The 13,473-nt window shown below is 33.2% G+C and overlaps 1 protein-coding gene across 1 annotated transcript in view; it reads left to right on the top strand.

The window, feature by feature from the left end:
* Positions 1-13,473, top strand: part of LOC139515868 (uncharacterized) — an 80,983-nt gene continuing 67,510 nt past the window's right edge. Inside the window, exon 1 of the mRNA XM_071305605.1 lies at positions 1-161. The gene's annotated coding sequence lies outside the window, so the exon portion shown is untranslated. The remainder of the gene's footprint in view (positions 162-13,473) is intronic.

Below are 13,473 nucleotides of genomic sequence, written 5' to 3' on the forward strand. Positions count from 1 at the left end.
AGAAACGAAAGTAGAAAAAAAGGTATTTCCCATTTTTCAACAATCTCGTCGATTTTGTCGTCCATGTTCAAACAGAGGAATGAATATAAGTTGAGACTATTATACTAGTATAGTGCCAGATATAAGTAATGGTTCAAAGAATGTATTTTCAAGTTTATCTGGTAAACAAAACACATCTTATAACCGATAACGGTTTAATAGTTTTAAAACAACATCATCATTAATAGTACACTCATGGGACAAAAAAGTCCAAATAATTATGACATCTTGAAAGGCTATTATATTTTTTTTCTTTGACGCCTTACATCGATGTTGTATGAGCGATTTTTATAAAAATAGATATCAAAAGATGTAGAAATGTTAGTCCAAGTAATTGAAGTTTTTTTGGTTTATTTTCAATTTTTGCCATAATTTTCATGAGTTTCGTTTTCATTATCTGATGGTTTAAACACTACAGGGCTGAGGCGCTTGGGTATATGATACAGATCTTTTTTTAATTTTTTTTTTGTTGTTGAATAAAATATTCATTTTTTTAAATTTATATTACATATATCTAGTTTAAGTTCAAATTTTGGAAGTGTCTCATTTACAGTTCTTGAGTTATGTCCCTTTATTATGTTATATGCTAGAGGGGCATCATCTGTGTCCCTATGGACACATTCCACATTTTTTTACAACACAGTATGCATGAGATCAACTAAATTTTGTGTATGGAAATATTTTAAGATGTACATATCAGTGTCCTAGGATTTATTTGACCTTGACCTCATTTTCACTGTTTATTGCTCAGTGTTAAGTTTTCATGGTTAAGTTTGTGTCTTAGACACTATAAGCAACAGGTAAACTATATTTAATGCATAGATTGATTGTAAAGTGTAGATGTCTGTCTGACATGGTTCATCTGACCTTGACTTCCTTTCATGGTTCATTGGTTAATGCTTAGTTTTCTTGGTTACATGTAAGTCTGTTTCTTAGAAAATATAAGCAATGTCAACTATATTTAGTGTATTGAATGATTGATAGGTGAACATGTATTTCTTGTTTATTTTTTTGGGATCGTATAATGGTATGATGTTTTCTGTGTCGTCCTCGTCAGAAGACACATTTGGTTTCCAGACAATAACTTTAGTTTAAGTGAATGGATCTCTATAAAATTCAATGAGAAGGTTCAATACCACATAAGGAAGGTTGGGATTGATTTTGGGGATGATGGTTCCAACCGTTTAGGAAATAGGGGCACATAAGGGGCCCAAAACAAGCATTTTTCTACTTTCAGGATAATAACTTGTGTATAAGTATTTCAATTACTCTGAAATTGTACCATAATGTTTAATACCACAAACAGAAGGTTGGATTCATTTTTGGGGGGTTATGGTGCCAACTGTTTAGGAATTAAGGACCAAACACAATCATTTTTAGAGTTTCTGGACAATCACTTGTCACCATCATCCAAGATTGCAGCCAGTGGGGGACTTGGTTTAACATAGGACCCTATTCGAAATACATACAAATGTCTTCTTTTAGAGAACCACTGAATGGAATGAAACCAAACATAGCATGAATGTTCCTAATGCAGAGCTCCAGCATTTTGTCCAGATAAGCTGCGTATTTGCGTGATCACGCAATACAAATAATAAAAAACCCAATGCAATTGCCCATTGCAGTGTTCAATAACCCAATTAATTCAAAGGAAAACCCAATTATATTCCAAAACCATGAGTTCTCAACCCTTTTATTGGCTACCATTTGCGTTATTTACCCTTATCTGTTTACAGTCGTCGCGTAAACTATTTTTATAATATTTATAATTGGAAATTTCTTTCGTTCTAAAAATAGATCCCTGCATCATGTAGCTTAAATGGGTCCCTGTTAAAAGTTTTCCGTTGCTCAATAGGTACACGTGTTTTTGAAAACATTTAGATCTTCTCGGCGTTTATCCAATTAGCGTGTGTCATGAAGTAATATTTTTTTCGCATTGCTCGTGATTTATCAAAACATACATTGAATTAAAACGAAAGTGAAAGTCCGGTAAAATATTGAATAGAAGCATGTTTTCTGCTTCTTTTGAAAAGCTGACGGAAAGTTATGATGATAACAAGACTCAGCCAGTGTTTTTAGGAAGCGTCCATCGAACACACCGGAGTGCGTACCTTAACGAGAACATTGCTAATAAAAACAGGGTTTCCTCAAAAACGAAATCAGTTGAAAAGTGAAAGGCCAAATCAATTATGACATGATAAAGCATCAGCAACCAAAAGTTCTAATAAAAGACAACTAAACCCAGATTTATGAAAATTGGAATAAAACAAAAACATTCAAGTATAATTAGAGTTTAAATACTATTTTTTTCATTTTACGGTTAATTAATGAATACACACAGGCACTGGTCTCAGAATTTATTATATAAAGCATTGTAAAGGTATAAGACGAGTGCCTGTGAATACACATATCCATTTTTTTACAGTTTATATGAGAAAATACAAAACTGGCAGAAGGTTTGAAACGGAACACAAATTAAACCTACAATTGCTCCTCAGTGAATAAACCAAATAAAACAGCTAGCAAATAACCCTAGCCCTAACCCTTAACCAAATAAAACAGCTAAACAAAGAATAGAAACATATTTAAGATGGAAAAAATCTGGGGTTGATATTGCCTAAATATTCAATATTGTGTTGATGAAAAAACCCAATACATTAAGGAGCTTGGTGGTGAAAAACCCAATTTGATATTAACATGAGGGGTGAATTGGAATTGATAATGCAATTAAAAAACTTTATCACCCAATTGTATAAGAAAATGGTGGGTAAAAAAACCCAATTTGTGAATTCTTATCTGGAGCTCTGCTAATGAGATGCCTCTACCAAATGTTGTTACTTTGTCGCCAATCCAACGTCCAAGACAGCCGCCAGTGGGGGAACTAAGTTTAACATAGGACCCTATGGGAAGTACATACAAATTTCTTCTTTTAGAGAACCACTGAATGGAATGAAATTAAACATAGTATGAATGTTCCTGATTAGATGCTGACCAAGTGTTGCTACTTTTAAGCTGATCGATCATACAAGATGGCCACCAGTGAGGGGCTTAGTTTAACATAGGACCCTATGGGAAATGCATACAAAAGTCTTCTTCTAGAGAACCACTGAATTGAATGAAACCAAACATAGCACTAATGCTTCTTTCCTAATCAGGTGCTGGCCAAGTATTGTAAATTTGAAGCCAAATTTTATCTTTTTAGCTCACCTGGCCTAAAAGGCCATGTGAGCTTTTCTCATCACTTGGCGTCCGTCGTCGTCGTCGTCGTTAACAATTTTTCAAACATCTTCTCCTCTGAAACTACTGAATGGATTTGAATGAAACTTAAAATGATTGTTCCTTAGATTATCCTGCACAAAGTGTGTGCTTCGATTTTTGATCCGTCAAAAAACATGGCCGCCGTTACTTAAAATAGAACATAGGGGTCAAATGCAGTTTTTGGCTTATATCTCAAAAACGGAAGCATTTAGAGCAAATCTGACAGGGGTAAAAATGTTCATTAGGTCAAGATCTATCAGCCCAGAAATTTTCAGATGAATCAAACAAACCATTGTTGGGTTGCTGCCACTTATTGGTAATTTTAAGGAAATTTTGCAGTTTTTGGTCATTATCTTGAATATTATTATAGATGAAGATAAACTGTAAACAGCAAAAATGATCAGCAAAGTAAGATCTACAAATAGGTTGATATGACCAAAATTGTCAATTGACCCCTTAAGGGGTAAATGTCCTTTAATGACAATTTTTCACAATTTGTTCATCATATTTGCTAACTTTAAAAAATCTTCTCCTCTGAAACTACTGAATGGATTTGGATGAAACTTAGTATGATAGTTCCTTAGATTATCCTGCACAAAGTGTGTGCTTCGATTTTTGATCTGTCAAAAAACATGGCCGCCCTTACTTTGAATAGAACATAGGGGTCAAATGCAGTTTTTGGCTTATATCTCAAAAACGAAAGCATTTAGAGCAAATCTGACAGGGGTAAAAATGTTCATTAGGTCAAGATCTATCAGCCCTGAAATTTTCAGACGAATCAAACAAACCATTGTTGGGTTGCTGCCACTTAATTGGTAATTTTAAGGAAATTTTGCAGTTTTTGGTCATTATCTTGAATATTATTATAGATAGAGATAAACTGTAAACAGGAATAAAAAATCTTCTCCTCTGAAACTACTGAATGGATTTGGATGAAACTTAGCATGATAGTTCCTTAGATTATCCTGCACAAAGTGTGTGCTTCGATTTTTGATCCGTCAAAAAACATGGCCGCCCTTACTTTAAATAGAACATAGGGGTAAGTTTTTGTGTTTTGGTCTGTTTTTCTTATACTATATGCAATAGGTCTACTAAAATTGGTGTATAGAATGATTGTAAGGTGTACATGTCTAGCTGACAGGTGTCATCTAACCTTGACCTCATTTTCATAATTCAGTGGTCAAAGTTAACTTTTTTAGTTTTGGTCTATTTTTATAATACTTTATGCATTAGGTCAACTATATTTGGTGTATGAAAATATTTTATGATCTATATGTCGGTTACGCAGGTTTTATTTGAACTTGACCTCATTTTTTCAGTCCATTGCTAAGTTTTAAGTGTTTGTGTTTTGGTCTCATTTTCTTTATTTATAAACAGTAAGTCATATATATTTGTAATATTGAAGAATTGTTAGCTGTACATGTTTGCCTGGCATGGTTCAATATGTTCAATAAGGCATTGTTTACCAGGTGAGCGATTCAGGCTCTTGAGAGCCTCTTGTTTTATATGATTTCAAAAACCCAAGTAGAGTCAGGTGAGCGATACAGGCTCTTGAGAGCCTCTAGTTCAAATTTTAAGAAGAATCTTTAATTGCAAAGTATTGCACAACAGATTTGTAAGTTCTAGACATTTATATTTTGTATCAGATACCTATACTATATCAATTATTTGATCACAATCCAAATTCAGACAGTATCAAGCTTGAATATTGTGTCCAAATTTACCCCAACTGTTCAGGGTTCAACCTCTGTGGTTGTATCAGGCTGCACTCATCGAAGCTATTTATTCTTAGCTTGACCTCATTTTGTTTGATCATATGAAGTTTATGTGATAGTTGTAGTTAAGCGCTTTATATTTAGGACTTTCAACATTATCAATGGTTGGTAAATTTAGAAGTTGAGACATTTCAGGGTGTGCACTCTTGTCTTTGTTAAATCTATATTTGAAACTATAAGCAATAGCTATAGGTCAATGTAGGTCAACTATATTTAGTGGATTGAATGATTGTCAGGTGAACATGTTTTTCTTGTTTTGTTTATCTGATCTTGACCCAGGGGTCGAATTTAAGCTCTTTTGTGTACTGGCCAGCCGAACCAGTGGACTAAAAATCTACTGGTCAGGCTCCAAATCTACTGGTCCGTAAAAAATGTCGTTCATTCGACAAACACTAATATAAATAATAACCCAACCCCCACCCCCAATGGGAGCGTAGCTATAATCCGACACCCCGAAATTCCGACAGTCCAAAAGTCCGACAGACCGATAGTCCGACGGTCCGATAATCCGACAGTCCGTTAATCCGACAGTCCGATGGTCCGACACGAAGTACGTCTGCTGAGGGGTAAGGGGGTCCCCCCGGGAGGGGGCGTCTCGATCTTCTGCTGGTCAGGACATGGCCCATGGGGCATCGCCCTATATATAAGCTTATTAATATATATACAATTGAAACGCAAGCAGTTTGTAAAATTTAATGTGGAATCATGGCTGCGCAGTATAATTGGATAAAAAATTATATCCTATACTGTTTGAACAAATTGTTAATGTCATTGATATAAGATTCCATTCCTGTTCATCATGTGGATGTAAATAATGAAACTAATCTAGTTTGTTTACACACATGCGCATGCGTGTATGTAACATATGAGGTAGAATGTCACGATAAATGTCACATGTATTATTTTAACGTTATTCGCCATCATGAACGTACCCCTATTAATTTACGACCTTCTTATTTCGTATGGTTCTGATATCTGAGAGGCGTTCGCACCCAATTTTTCTGTGATTCAAATTACAATCAGTCTGGATACATTTCATGTTCACTTTGACAGTTTTTTTATGCACATTCATGTACTTTGTGCTCAGCCAGTCTTGACACTATTCTTGTACTAGCTGCGGAACCGTAGCTCATATGTCATTATGTTATTATTGTCGAGCCTGCAACTTTTGTTGCAGAAAGCTCGACATAGGAATAGTGATACAGCTTTATATTGTAGAAGGTGGAAGACCTGGATGCTTCATACTTTGTATATAGATGCCTCATGTTACAAATTTTCCGTCAGTCACATGTCCAATGTCCTTGACCTCATTTTCATGGTTCAGTGACCACTTGAAAAAAAATCAAATTTTTAGTAATGTTAAATTCTCTTTTATTATAAGTAATAGGATAACCATATTTGGTATGTGCGTACCTTGCAAGTTCCTCATGCCCGTCAGACAGTTTTCACTTGACCTTGACCTCATTTCATGGATCAGTGAACAAGGTTAAGTTTTGGTGGTCAAGTCCATATCTCAGATACTATAAGCAATAGGTCTAGTATATTCGGTGTATGGAAGGACTGTAAGGTGTACATGTCAAACTTGCAGGTGTCATCTGACCTTGACCTCATTTTCATGGTTCAGTAGTTATAGTTAGATTTTTGTGTTTTGGTATGTTTTTCTCATACTTAAGTTAATGCAAAAGGTCTACTATAATTGTTGTATGAATGATTGTAAGGTGTACCTCATTTTCATGGTTCAGTGGTCAAAGTAAATGTTTTGAGATTTGGTGTTTTTATCTAATACTATATGCTATAAATCAACTATATTTGGTGTATGGAAATATTTTATGATCTATATGTCAATAGCACAGGTTTTATGTGACCTTGACCTCATTTTCACGGTTCATTGCTCAGTGTTTACACTCTTTTTATAAGGGGAAGACCACTGACTGCTTTAAGTTACCCGCTCCAGATATGCTTTAGTAATTCTCTATAAAATCAACCAATCACTCCTACTATATAAAATATCAATGGTTAGTAAAGTGGGCGGGACATTTCATTTATAAGGGGTAAACCAATCATCCCCACTATATTTTTTTGCAGAGTTGTAATCCTTAGACTTTTAGAATTAACACAAATAATCAGTTTTCCACACTTTTTTTTCAATCATGCTTGAAGATAGGATATATATTATATATTTTACACCTTGACACGTTATAGATCAGGTAAGCATTTTTTTCCAGTACAATGAATTGTTAACTGGTAGGTATTTATGTACATGTCTACATGATGTATTCAGCATGCAATACTCTAAGAGTCGGAATGCTTGTTTATCATGTTTTTATGAATGTTTATCATATTCAGATCAATCTGATTATAATAAAGATCCTGTATGTCTTTGTGCTTTGCTGACAAGGATTTAAAAGACTAAAAACACACCATTCTACTTTCTGTTTTAATTACCTTTTATGAACCTCTTGTTCAGTCAGATTAATACACACCTTCATAAAATTGAAAGTTGAAATTTCATTTACTGATATATACATGATATAAATTATAGGCACCTATAGCTGACTTGCAATAACCATGATAACCACATATATAATCATGATAATAAAATGGAGTTAAACATGTTTGCTGGTACCAAACCCTCAATGCTAAATGTCAATTCAGTGATACACAAGACAAAAACATTTGAAATCCAAACTTTATTCAAAAGAACTGCATAGAACAAAAGTAAAGCCAAAGTAAATTAAAATGTATGAACAAAGAGGGCTTACATATACTTTAAGCAGCAAAACTAATAAGCAAGATCAACAACAAATGTCAAACTGAGACCATGAATTGACTCTCATAAAGTATGTCAGGACCTATTATAGCTGACTATGGGGTATGGGCTTTGCTCATTGTTGAAGGCCATACGGTGACCTATAGTTGTTAATGCCTGTGTCATTTTGGTCTTTTGTGGATAGTTGTCTCATTGGCAATCATGCCACATCTTCTTTTTTATAAGATCTACCATATATGTAAATATGACTGAACCACTTATTGGATCCATAATAGGAGTTCGTATCCTTTTTATGATGACATTCATTAACTTGAAATGTGTTACTGTAAAATTAGAAATTATTGAGCTGTTTTTATACGACCGCAAAAATTTGGTCGTATATTGGTTTCACATTGGCGTTGTCTTCGTCCGTCGTCGGCGTCCGAAGACTTTTGGTTTTCGCACTATAACTTTAGTATAAGCGAATAGAAATCTATGAATTTCAAACACAAGGTTTATGACCATAAAAGGAAGGTTGGGATTGATTTTGGAAGTTTTGGTCCCAACAGTTTGGGAATTAGGGGCCAAAAAGGAGTTTTGCAAAATTGTGAAAATGTAATCTTTTAGCTATTTTTTGGAAAGTAGAATGCTTCTGCTACATAAATATGTGCTGTTTTTGACAATACAATGAACATATATCGTGTACTAGCATCACACAGTCATGCTAAATTACTGAAATCGTCACAATTATAGCATTTTAGTTAAATTTTAGACAGTTTCCGTCTTAAATGAAAGTGGCCGCATTCGTGTTCATTCATAATATTGAAATGTAACTTGTATTTGATGATAATACATAACATATATAAAGGTTGAGGATGAACACGGATGCGGCCACTTTCATTTTTGACGAAAACCATCTGAAAAGTGACGTTTTTTGGCATATTTGATAGATTTTTCATATTTAAGCCTCAATCAGAGCGTTTTTAATGACTGAATCAGTTAAAATCTTTTACATAAACTAATCGAATCAATTGAAATAGACACTCAAGTGTTTAAAAAGTGTCCTAAATATCTCGTTAGATGAAACTGAAATTTGGGGCCAAAATCGGCCCTTACCGGACCTACTCCTTTTAAACACAAGGTTTATGAACACAAAAGGAAGGTTGGGATTGATTTTGGAAGTTTTGGAATAAGGGGCCCAAAGGGTCTAAATTTAAATTTGTTTGAATTCATCAAAAATTGAATAATTGGAGTTCTTTGATATGCTGAATCTAACTGTGTATGTAGATTCTTTTAAAATTTTTGGTCCCATTTTCAAATTGGTCTACATTAAGGTCCAAAGGGTCCAAAATTAAACTCAGTTTGATTTTAACAAAAATTGAATTCTTGGGTTTTTTTTATATGCTGAATTTAAACATGTACTTAGATTTTTGATTATTGACCCAGTTTTCAAGTTGGTCCAAATTGAGGTCCACAATTAAACTTTGTTTGATTTCAACAAAAATTGAATTCTTGGGGTTTTTTGATATGCTGAATCTAAACATGTACTTAAATTTTTTATTATGAGCCCCGTTTTCAAGTTGGTCCAAAATTAAACTTTGTTTGATATCAACAAAAATTGAAAACTTGGGGTTCTTTGATATGCTAAATCTAAACCTGTATTTAGATTTTCGATTATAGGCCCAGTTTTCAAGTTGGTCCAAATTGCGGTCCAAAATTAAACTTTGTTTGATTTCAACAAAAATTGTATATATGGGGTTCTTTGATATATGCTTAAAGGGAAATTCCGCGATTTTTTACTTATCATCTAATTATGTTCATCTTAACATAAAAAACACATTTTCAAAGTTTTAAATTTATATTCCTTCTAATAACGGAGAAAATCAAGTATTTGTAACTTTTTTGGTTGAATTCTCGAGTGGGTCGTGACGTATTAGCCCGATTTATTGAATTCTGAGAAAAAATAAAATCTGTTTAACTCTTATAGCTTATCGACAATATACGTAATTAAAAGCGCACAGCTGACGAATGGTCGAAGTTATTCACCACAATATAAGAATGAACGAAAATGAATATGCATATACCGTTTTGTATTGATTGAATTAAACTCCTATAAAATTATCTCTAGTAAATGTTTTTGAATAAATTTAATTAATTATTGTTGAGATTTTTTTTCATAAAATATTTATTGAACATTTTTACTGATATTGAACTGAAAAGATTTCAGTTCTATTTACCGTTATTGTTTTGAAAATCATTTCAATGCAACTAATGTGTGCAGTGTGGATATAATTTTGTAAAGGTCACTGTATATTTCTCGGCTTGTTAATGCGTCAATTCGTTTACCTTGTAGCTATCTAGCCGCAGGTGTGAGTTCAAGCGTACACAGGTATAAATGTTGTTATTTGGAAAGGATAAACAGAAAGGATTAGAAAGAGTATGCTGTCACGATGTAAATACACTAAGATTTAATACACGATGAGAATAAAGATACAATAATTAAATTGTTTAAATTAATTGAAAATAAAATTCAGATTTCGTAATTCCGAAAGTGTATAAAAATAAAAGGAAACAATTTTTGATTACTTTCTTAGCGGCAATTGGCGTAAAGATTCAAATATGAAGCAAAACATAGTAGTTTTAATCTTTTATAAAAACTAAATGCAATATTACCCAATTTGATATACCATTGTACATCTGTTTGATATCATTGACTTTACCGGAATTTCTTAACTTGTATTCAAATCTGGCTGTGTTTAAATGCTAATAAAACTATTGCAATTTTAAAGTTTTTAATTGACAAAAAAATACAACATACAACATGCATGATTTTTTTTAGTTTCTTTTTAACATTTTATTCTTACATAATTAAATTCATTTGACAATCATTTACACGAACTTTTTGTGAAAAGAATATCAATTATCTAAGCTAAGGCATTATTTCTTTTGAGGATTTTTGAGGATTTTTTTTAAAATTCTATGATAATATTTGTGCAATGTTGAACATGATAGCCGTCATTAATCCAAATAAGTAATACAGTAGTTGTAATAAAAGTTATATTTTAGTCATGCATAACTGATATTGACGAATTTATAATAGTTCGTCCATACATCGTTGTTCTTGAAACAATCATTATTAGTATACATGTAAGTTTCCTGACGTATAAGAGCCATTGAGGATGAGCTCCAGAGAAAGCAGACTAGTGGCGTTTCGTTCGTTTGTTTGTTGGGAAAGGAGAGGAAATGCAACCGCTTGTACAGATAAACGACAGAATTACCATACAAGCATTTATAGTCAACACAATCAGAAAGAGTTCCCATCGTTAGACGGGGAATATGAAGGCTTCCAAGAATGAACAAGTGACATGTCTAACTCTGAACAGTTAGAAAACAGACTATCGACATCGACCGCTTGTTCTTAATATTTGAAACTGTATGCATATATATACGTATACGTTTATGATATATATAGTGATGAGTTCTTGCGTCTGACAAAAACTAAATTCCTTCATGGTTATATCTTGCCATACGTTTATATTGGTTTGTAAGGTGATTACTCACAATCGTTATTTGAAAATCCTGTTTGTGAGATGTAGATTCATTTCAATACAGAAATTTCGTCTATATATTTCACAAGTGTATAACACGGAGAAGCTCTGAAGGTCCATTACTCCCATTTTGTTTGGGTGTGAACCATCGATGTTTACAGCAATATCACAGAATAAGATGATGATGGTAGAAAGAACTATGGGCGTCATGTGGCAAATATTACATGCATATCGGACAATGAGTTGTCAATCTGTATGAAAAGATTTACAATACAACCATATTATTGAGAAGGAATGTTTACATGCTATACTCTCGTACTAGTATTACAGGGTTCTTGTGGCGTTCACTTTAGACACACATCTTTTTAAAGATGTTTTAAAAAAAGACAGAACCAATTTAATGTCATATGAAATTTCCCTATTTTTTAAATATAACTAAAAGTCTTTTATCTGACAAGAATACCCCTGTTCAGCGAACAAGTAATTTATTCTTTTTTCTGTTATTGAATACCAAGAAAGAAAATAAATCCCGAAATTAATTTGAAACTTTGATACTCAAAAGTTTCCCAGCAAAATATTCACATTCCCTGGGGATAATTAGTGTTCGTCCAGTGGCATATATAACAATTGTGATGACGAATTACTTCCTTTGTTCGAGAACAATATTATTGAAATATAAATCTGTGATTTTACTAGGTCCACAGCTTCAATGAACCAGAGACATATAATACAATGTATTATATGTCTCTGAATGAACCAAAGCAAAAGTTATACATCGACCTGTATTTAAATCAAATTGGTTCTCTTCTTCTGGTATACAATAGTCTATCGACATTCGATGATTACATACTGTTGGCATACGTGGACTAGTCTATTTACAACACTTTTACCCCTATTTATTCAAAATATATGTTTTTTTCTTATGTTCAATGTATACATGTATATATTTTAAATTGCGCTATAGTTCCGTAACTTTCTATCCAGTCGTATAAACGAATCGTCGGCAAGTGCGTACATTTTTTTAAATCAATATTTCTGGTCTGTTCCAATCTGTCCTTTACTATTGACAATGACTATATATTACATTTTCCCAAATTCACCCTTGGAAAAAATATTTAAATAGATTTTAATTTCATCAAATCTTATTTTTTGGGTATTATTTATATGTTTATGAATTATATTCTTTACGAATCCATGACAAGTCGCCCCAATGGCAAGTCGCCCCACTCCTAGTCGCCCCACTTTTTCACCAACTCGCCCCACTTTTAAAAAAAACCGCCCCAACCTGGATCACCAACTCGCCCCACTTTTTAAAAAACCGCCCCACTTGTGAAATGTGTTAAATCCCGTTAATATTACTCCTGAAAACTCGCCCCAATGATGGAAAAAGATGTTATCCCGTTGTATATAAGTTAAATTCCGTAAATATTACTCCTGCCAACTCGCCCCACTTATGGAAAAAGATGTTATCCCGTTGTATATAAGTTAGATTCCGTAAATATTACTCCTGCCAACTCGCCATGATTAGTATTAAACCAATACATGATTACCATTAAACAAATACATGATTATTATTATTAAACAAATACATGATTATTATTATTAAACAAATTATTTATACATGATTATTAATTATTAAACAAATACATGATTATTATCATTAAACAATTGTTATGCAAATAACTAATCTTTAAAAAATACAGTTATTCTTCAATAATACGAAAATTATTTTTAAGTGGGGCGAGTTTTTATATTTTAATTTTATATCTAAATATTACCGTTTTCCATTAAGTGGGAGTAATATTAACGGGAATTAACACATTTCACAAGTGGGGCGATTTTTTAAAAAGTGGGGCGAGTTGGTGATCCAGGTTGGGGCGTTTTTTTTTAAGTGGGGCGAGTTGGTGAAAAAGTGGGGCGACTAGGTGTGGGGCGACTTGCCAGTGGGGCGACTTGTCCTGCTTCCTTCTTTACACCAGAAATGTTATTTATAAACAAGCGTATGAGTTTAGTAATGACAAGTAAGACAGAGTTGTATATTATTCATCTGATAGTTCAAAATGGAAAGTTATAAGTTATAAGTTATCAGCCGTGTACACTGATC

The sequence above is a fragment of the Mytilus edulis genome, chromosome 3, assembly GCF_963676685.1.
Source record: "Mytilus edulis chromosome 3, xbMytEdul2.2, whole genome shotgun sequence".
NCBI lineage: Eukaryota > Metazoa > Mollusca > Bivalvia > Mytilida > Mytilidae > Mytilus > Mytilus edulis.